Source organism: Muntiacus reevesi, chromosome X (assembly GCF_963930625.1).
Source record: "Muntiacus reevesi chromosome X, mMunRee1.1, whole genome shotgun sequence".
Lineage (NCBI taxonomy): Eukaryota > Metazoa > Chordata > Mammalia > Artiodactyla > Cervidae > Muntiacus > Muntiacus reevesi.
This window is the reverse complement of record NC_089271.1, coordinates 64,693,245-64,701,597: the sequence shown is the minus strand read 5'-3', so window position 1 is coordinate 64,701,597 and position 8,353 is coordinate 64,693,245. Positions and strand designations below refer to the sequence as shown.

The following is an 8,353-nucleotide window of genomic DNA, read 5'->3' as shown; positions in this document are numbered from 1 at the left end:
CCCACTCACGTCTATGGATAGATCAACTAAACAGAAAATTAACAAGGAAACAGAAACTTTAAATGATACAATAGACCAGTTAGACTTAATTGATAGTTATAGGACATTTCACCACAAAACAATGAATTTCACCTTTTTCTCAAGCGCACACGGAAACTTCTCCAGGATAGATCACATCCTGGGCCATAAATCTGGACTTGGTAAATTCAAAAAAAATGAAATCATTCCAAGCATCTTTTCTGACCACAATGCGGTAAGATTAGATGTCAATTACTGGAGAAAAACTATTCAAAATTCCAACACATGGAGGCTGAACAACACGTTGCTGAACAACCAACAAATCACGGAACAAATCAAAACAGAAATCAAAAGATGCATAGAAACGAATGAAAATGAAAACACAACAACCCAAAACCTATGGGACACTGTAAAAGCAGTGCTAAGGGGAAGGTTCACAGCAATACAGGCATACCTCGAGAAGCAAGAAAGAAGCCAAATAAATAACCTAACTCTACACCTAAAGCAACTTGAAAAGGAAGAAATTATGAACCCCAGGGTTAGTAGAAGGAAAGAAATCTTAAAAATTAGGGCAGAAATGAATGCACAAGAAGCAAAAGAGACCATAGCAAAAATCAACAAAACCAAAAGCTGGTTCTTTGAGAAGGTATATAAAATTGACAAACCATTAGCCAGACTCATCAAGAAACAAAGGGAGAAAAATCAAATCAACAAAATTAGAAATGAAAATGGAGAGATCACAACAGACAGCACAAAAATTCAAAGAATCATAAGACACTATTATCAGGATCTATATGCAAATAAAATGGACAACTTGGAAGAAATGGACAAATTCTTAGAAAAGTATAACTTTCCAAAATCGAACCAGGAAGAAATACAAACTCTCAAGAGACACATCACAAGCACGGAAAATGAAACTATAATCAGAAATCTTCCAACAAACAAAAGCCCAGGACCAGACGGCTTCACAGCTGAATTCTACCAAAAATTTAGAGAAGAGCTAATACCTATCCTACTCAAACTCTTCCAGAAAATTGCAGAGGAAGGTAAACTTCCAAACTCATTCTATGAGGCCACCATCACCCTAATTCCAAAACCAGAGAAAGACGCCAGAACAAAAGAAAACTACAGGCCAATATCACTGATGAACATAGATGCAAAAATCCTTAACAAAATTCTAGCAAACAGAATCCAACAACATATTAAGAAGATCATACATCATGACCAAGTGGGCTTTACCCCAGGAATGCAAGGATTCTTTAATATCTGCAAATCAATCAATGTAATCCACCACATTAACAAATTGAAAAATAAAAACCATATGACTATCTCAATAGATGCAGAAAAATCCTTTGACAAAATTCAACATCCATTTATGATAAAAACTCTCCAGAAAGTAGGCATAGAAGGAACATACCTCAACATAATAAAAGCTATATATGACAAACCCTCAGCAAACAGTATCCTCAATGGTGAAAAATTGAAAGCATTTCCCCTAAAATCAGGAACAAGACAAGGGTGCCCACTCTCACCACTACTATTCAACATAGTTTTGGAAGTGTTGGCCACAGCAATCAGAGCAGAAAAAGAAATAAAAGGAATCCAGATAGGAAAAGAAGTGAAACTCTCACTGTTTGCAGATGACATGATCCTCTACATAGAAAACCCTAAAGACTCTACCAGAAAATTACTAGAGCTAATCAATGAATAGAGTAAAGGTAGAGGATGTAAAATTAACACACAGAAATCCCTTGCATTCCTATGCACTAACAAAGAGAAACCAGGAGGAGATATTAAGGAAGCAATGCCATTCACCATTGCAACAAAAAGAATAAAATACTTAGGAGTATATCTACTTAAAGAAACAAAAGGCCTATACATAGAAAACTATAAAACACTGATGAAAGAAATCGAAGAGGACACAACTAGATGGAGAAAGTCCAGGGTATCTGAGGTGGTTAATTTTATGTGTCAGCTTGACTGGTACACAGAGTGCCTAGATATTTAGTCAAATATTATTCTGGATGTTTCCGTAGTGTGCTTTTCCATATTAACATTTAAATCAGTCAAATGGATAAAACAGATTTCCCCCTGATAAAGTGGGTGGGTTTTACCTAATCAGTTGATAGTCTGATTAAACAAAAAAGCAAACTTTCCTCATGCAAGAGAAGTCCTCCTGCGTGAAAGCTTTTGGACCTGGGACATCAGCTTCTTTTCCTGCCTTTAGACCCAAACTGAAATATCAACTCTATTGGTTTGGTTCTTAGGCCTTCTAACCTGGACTAGAGCTAAACCACTGGCTCTTCTGAGTCTCCAGCTAGCCACCTCACCCCCTAGATTTTGGGACTTACCAGCCGCTATAATTGAATGAGTCGATTCTTTTACACACACACACACACACAGACACACACACTCCACTGAATCTGTTCTTCTAACACACTACCCAGAGTGATCTACAGATCCAATGCAAACTCTGTCATAATCCCAATAGCATGCTTTACAGAAATAGAAAAATTCATCCTAAAATTTAAGTAGAATCTAAAGAGATCCTTAATAGGGAAAACAACTTGGACAAAGAAAAAGTAGAGAACTCCAACTTCCTGATTTCAAAACATTACAAAGCTACACTAATGAAAACTGTGTGTTACTGCCATATTAACAAATAGATCAATGGAGTAAAATAGAGATCTTAGCAATAAACCCTCACTTTTAGAAGATATGCCAGGCAGTGTGCTTCCTGATAGAGGGGAAAACATAGCTTTTTTAGATCTTTGGATCAAAGCAAGGACTCTGGAGTCAGATTGCTTGGCTTCAATTCTACCACTGATCCCCATGGGCCAAATGACCGTGGGTCAGTGGCTGAACCTTAGGCTGCTAATCATTAGTACTAGAGTCCTGGGAGCGTCATAAAGAACCACTACTACTTACATACAGCACTTAGAAGAGTGCCGGGCACGGGGTCTCTGCTGTATAAGTTGCTTTTCACAGATTCTGCGAAATTACCTCCCAAATGGATTTCTTGCACCACCGCCACAGAGGTTTGCCGCTAAACTCTCCCACTCTCGGAATCGTTAAGCACTTGGAGGAGGTGGGACGAGAGGCTTGACAGAGGTATACTCGCAGCGTCACATTCACCGGCCAACTCGCCAACTGCCCGGACGGCCCTTGGACTTGGCAGCAAGCCAGAGGAGGCCCTCGACCCCATTGGTTACACCTCGAGAGGACGGCCAAACAAGGCGCGTGCTGGTTGGCAGGAACCGGACCAATGAGGAGGCGGCAGGGCTGGCGCGCTGAAAACCTCGCGTCATTTGCGGCCATCTCCAGCATGCTTGACGGCGAGCTCCAGACGCCGCCCGCCACACCTGCCCTGACCGCCGCCACCGCGACCCGGTTGATAAATGGTCGCCGCCCCTGATCCGGCGGCCACCCAGATCGCGACATGAGCTCCCCAGATGATGAGGTGTCTGTTTCAGGAGCGGGTTTCGGCTCAGAGTGCGGGGAGCAGACCAGCGGCCTTGAGGCCGGCTCCACAGCCCCGCGGGGACCCGGCCCCAGCCTAGAGCCTGGGGCACCACGAAGCGGCGAAGGTGAGGGCGGGAATGGCTTCCCAGACCCTGAGGGCTTCGAGTCAGAGCGGGAGGTGCTGGAAGCCGGAGGGCCGGTGCTGCAGGGCCGCGAACGCCGGCCTGGCTCCCTGGCCGACGACCAGGGGGACGCCCTGCAGCTGGCTGACGAGTCAGTGGCGGCCATCCTGCAGCAGCTGGCCGACCTGAACGACGTGCTGGGCACCCGCAGATACCTGTCCCAGGAGAGCTACGCGGTCGGCGAAGTGTCTGCCTTGCGGGACCTCGAGGCGCGACCCCGCAGTCGAGGCGGTGCCGCCCAGAGGTGTGGGGAGGCCGCACAGGCTGAGGCTGGCCCTCTCCGGGTCGGCGGGCCTAAGGCAGGCCGGGCCTGGGGGAACCCTAAGAAAGGCACTAAGAGTAGGTTGAACGTGGCTGTGAATTGCCAGTGGCCTCCGTCAGAAAGCACAACCAGGCTGCTGTCCGACCCCGAGTCCTCCGATGAATTCAGTAAGATAGAGCGGATGAGGGTGAGCATTTATCCCAAAGACGGAGGCCAGGCCAAGCTCAACAGCCCCGAAGATCCTGGGAACACACCCAGACGCTTGCATGTCCAAGGCAGGGAGAATCTCCTTAATGTGCCAGACTCTTGCCTATCCTCGATTCTGCGAGGATTAATTTCGGTTGTGGAAAGGCAGGGCAGGCAGGGCGATGCAGAGCAGGAGGACACCTCTCCCCCTAGAAAAATGCAGAGCGTGCTCTGGGGGAAGGGGGCAGCCTGTCCAGCTACCCGGGAGTGGCAGTAGCATCAGCTCCTGCAGCTGCCACTACAGGCAGCCTGCCGCGGCCCACTCCTAGAAGGAAGGGGGTCCAGGAGAAGAAGTCCCTTGGGGGCGTCTCCAAACCTGCCGTGGGGAGAAACTTCCCTTCCTGGGGGCAAAGAATCTCGGCCACTCCCCTGGAACCGGCCACCTTCTCCCCAATTTCTGGCATCCTGCTGCTCCGGAGGTCCAAGAAGAAGGCCTTGGTCCCTTGGGGAGCTGAAGAGTCCAAGCTCACCCATGCTGGGAAGAAACCCGTGGCTAGGCGGGCCCGGGAGTCGGTGGCAGCAATGGCGGTGTCGGGAGAAGACAACGATCGAAATAGAGACCCATTCCCAAAGGGCCAAGTGAGTAGGCCAGGCCCCTCCTCTCTCCTCACTCTTCCCGCTCCCACCCTCCCCACAACACAGGTCTTCACCCCTTGCTCCTTCTCTCCATCCCTCAGGGGTTGTCATAGTGTGACCCTCAGTCACTGGATCATCAGGATGCCAGATTGGGGTCCTTTTACTAGGGACAAACGTTAAGGTAGCACTTTGGGTGTGCTGGGCTCGGTTTTCCACCCTTGGCCTGTTTCCAGCCTCCTCCACGAGGCTGGGGCTGGAGTGTACGGGAGAGCTGGTAGCTGAATTGATTTGCGGGGACCCCTTAAAAGCTTCACAGAGCTTCAGTGTTTAGTCGCATCACTTTCCTGAATCCTACTTGCTAGGTCTTCCCCAAACCTTCCTTGCAGGGACCCCAGTTTTCTCAGTGACACAATGCTGTCCCCAGCTCAGCTCTACCTGCTGACCTGGGGCTGACTGACAGAGAATGTGCTAAAGAGATCAGCCTTTCAATTCTCTTTCCAATTCCCTGCCCCAGCTCCGTCTTGAATCACATGAGCTCTCCCACACACAGGCATAGACATATAAATGCACTGGTACACACACGCGTGCACGTGCACACACACACTTCAGATCAGTGAGAAATCTGTCTTTCTAGCTGACCACTGACAGGCCATGGTCATCTTGTCCATGGGTGCATCATGGAGAACCCAGTAGCACCAATCTCATCATCAGAGGCACACAGTATTCAGGAAACTCAGAGCCCATGGTCATGAACAAGGGAGAAGTCATGCCCAGAGGGCCTGGCCCCTCAGGTGAGTGTCCTGGGTTTTGATATGGGGGGAGGTGGCCAGGGGTGAGGGCAGAAACCTCTGTCTCTGACTCTCTCTCTCTCTCTCTTCTGGGGGCTCAGCCTTGCTCTCAGGACGCTTCACCCATGGGAAAAAGGGTGTCAACTCTGGGCGTAGGCTGTAGGCTAATAGCCTTTTCTGTGAAGTGCTGTTCGCCCACATTGTTCTGCCAGGTGCTGGCTGTGGCTGCCACTCTGGGAGGTTCGAACCCAGAACAACAGCCTTTGGCAACCATTGAGGTGAAATGGCTGTCCCTGAGGTGTAGGTGGGGCAGGTCCAGAGAGAAGGTTTGTGCTGCCTGCCGGGCGGAGCAGGGGACGCTTGCTGCTAGCAGAGGGTGGTACTGCCTCACCTCACGTTAGACCTGGCTTGGCACTTTGCACCTCACTGGGAACCTGGGAAGCTGGATTGTGTGTCCTTTCCCTCTCAGGTGACCGGGAACCAACTGACCATCCCCCAAGACGGAAAAGGCAGCAGCAGCCACCCGGAAGGCAGGACTGTCCTCGGGTAATGCTTCTTCTGGCTCCTGGAAATGCACACCCAAACCCCATGGTGGGATCTGAGTCCAAGTGCAACTGATATTTGTGGGCCCCCCACCCCCATCCCATCCCCGTCCTACACCCCAGGGAGGGAGCCCACCTCCTTTCCCCTGAGGAAAGTCTTTCCCTTGCCAGTCTAGACACCTGGTTTGGGATGGAGGGCCCGGGGAAGAGGAGAGGAGGAGGAGAGGGGAGGCGGGTGTATACTAACCATTTCTCTTCCTCCTGTGTCTGCTCACCTAGTGTCTGGTGCTACAGAGAGAAATAGACGACCTTAAGGATCAACTTGGTATGAGGAACCAGGGACAGAGAGCAGCGGGTTCTTAGTGCAGAATCGGGGTGGTCCCTTGGGGTGGGGTGGGCTGCAGTTGCCGAGGGCTTCGTAGGGATCAGCGTTCCTGTGGGGAGGAGAACCTATCAAGCCTGTCGCTGGAGCGTGCGGTGCATATTCAGCTGCAGATGTGGACAAGTAGCAAAGTACTGCGTGGACTGTGTGCACACTCTGCCAGCCAGGAAGTCCTAGAGACCTCCTTCTGATAGGACTTTAGAGATGCCTTGTTGATCTGGTGTGGCCTCTAAGAGTCTTGCTGGATTGTTTACGAGACAGTTTTTGAATGGTTTGTGCGTGGCCCCAAGCTTGAGAGCTGCTGGCACATTTTGTTTCCCTTTAGGAAATGGCTCCACATTAAATTCCGTTGGCGGGGAGTAATCAGGCCCAGAGCTCTTTGCATTGGGGCTGGGGGTATGTGCGTTTCAGGTTGCAGGGCTAGGTGGTTCCCCACCGGGACAGGGGCACAGGCTTCTATGTCCGTCTGTCTGGAGCACCTGTTTATGCCTCTCCCTGTTGCAGCCTCCATGCGGTACCTGGCTGACAAGTTCCAGATCGTTTGAAGTGAGTGTTACACACTGCATACCCCTTCCCACAATGCTGGCTGTTGAGCAGGGCTGTGGGCTGCCCTGGCTTGAGGCTCTTCCCTGACTCTGCTGTCTTACAGGTTGAGTCCAGTATCTTCCTGCAAGAGGAGCAGCTGTTACCTCCGGGGCTGGCGAGCTGTGGCCAAGCTTGGTGGCTCTCGTTCTGCCTCCACCAGGGCATCCTCTGCCCCTTGTTTTGTCCCCTCTCAGGCCAGTGTCACAGCAGTTTTTGATTAAAGGACTTCTCATGTTCTGTGTACTGCCCTTTCTCTGGGGGGTAGGGGTTGGGGGAGTGGTGGGGCAAGGCCTGGTGAGGAGCAACTCCGTATCATAGCCTGTTGCAGAGCAGTACCTCTGGCATCCTGTGGTGGGGTCTCTCGGTCAGCCTCTTCTACCATCCAGGCCATCAGGGCAACGGAGTGCCCCCAGTCTGGGTTTACTGAGGGCCTTGACTGGCCACATTGGCACCTCCTCCCATTCCCGTAAAGGCCCTATTCTAGTTCGCTAAACACCCTCCTCTGGGATTTGCCGGTTCCCATCCATTGCTGACATTCTGCCTCCCCGTTGGAAGGAACACATGATCCCCTTACAGAGCTCCAACCGATCCTCCTGCCTCACTGGACTCATGGTCCTACTTACCCTGATCACTCTCTTTTCCTGTTGGAGCACCCTCGATCCCTTCCCTGACTTGCCATTGGTGACTTTGCCTGCACGTGTAGTTCAGCAGGTGGAAACAGGCAGAGGTGCCCGCATCTCTCCTTTCCCATGTTCTGCCCTCTCATTGGAGTCCCTACTGTGCGTACCATCCCCACCCCTGCCCCAGTCCCACCTTGCACGCTGGAACCTGCACACAGTCCTCCTCTCCTCTTTAGCCCTCACCCCTGAGAAGCAAGCACCAATAGTTTCACTTCTCCTTCTTTGGATTCAATAAGGGGCTTGGGCATGAAGCCTGGATCCAGTGACCTGGGGAGCAGCAGAGAAGGTACAGGCAACACAGGAGACAGGCTAGGCTCTGGACTAGAGGTCAGGAGATGCATCTGTTTGGTGCCAACCTGGGTCAGACTGCACCCTGGCAGCTAGAGATGGATGGTGGAGCCTCAGTGTTTTCACATCCTCCCTGCCCTAGCCAGCTGACCACCCTCGCTGCCAGCCTGAGCCTCTCTATACCCTTGAGTGGAAATGGGTCCATCATGCTCTATGGCAAGTGTGGTTAGTAAGTCTCTGTTCTTGCAGGGTCCCTATCAAATACCGTTTCACCAGACCCATGACACAGATCTTCCAACAAATGATATTTCCCAGAGTATCCCAGCTCAGTATCCTGGACTA

At 50.5% G+C, this 8,353-nt stretch overlaps 1 pseudogene; it reads left to right on the top strand.

Annotated features, from left to right (window-relative positions):
• Positions 1 to 3,457: 3,457 nt before the first annotated feature.
• Positions 3,458 to 7,003, top strand: LOC136153906 (uncharacterized protein CXorf49 homolog; annotated as a pseudogene).
• Positions 7,004 to 8,353: the final 1,350 nt, after the last annotated feature.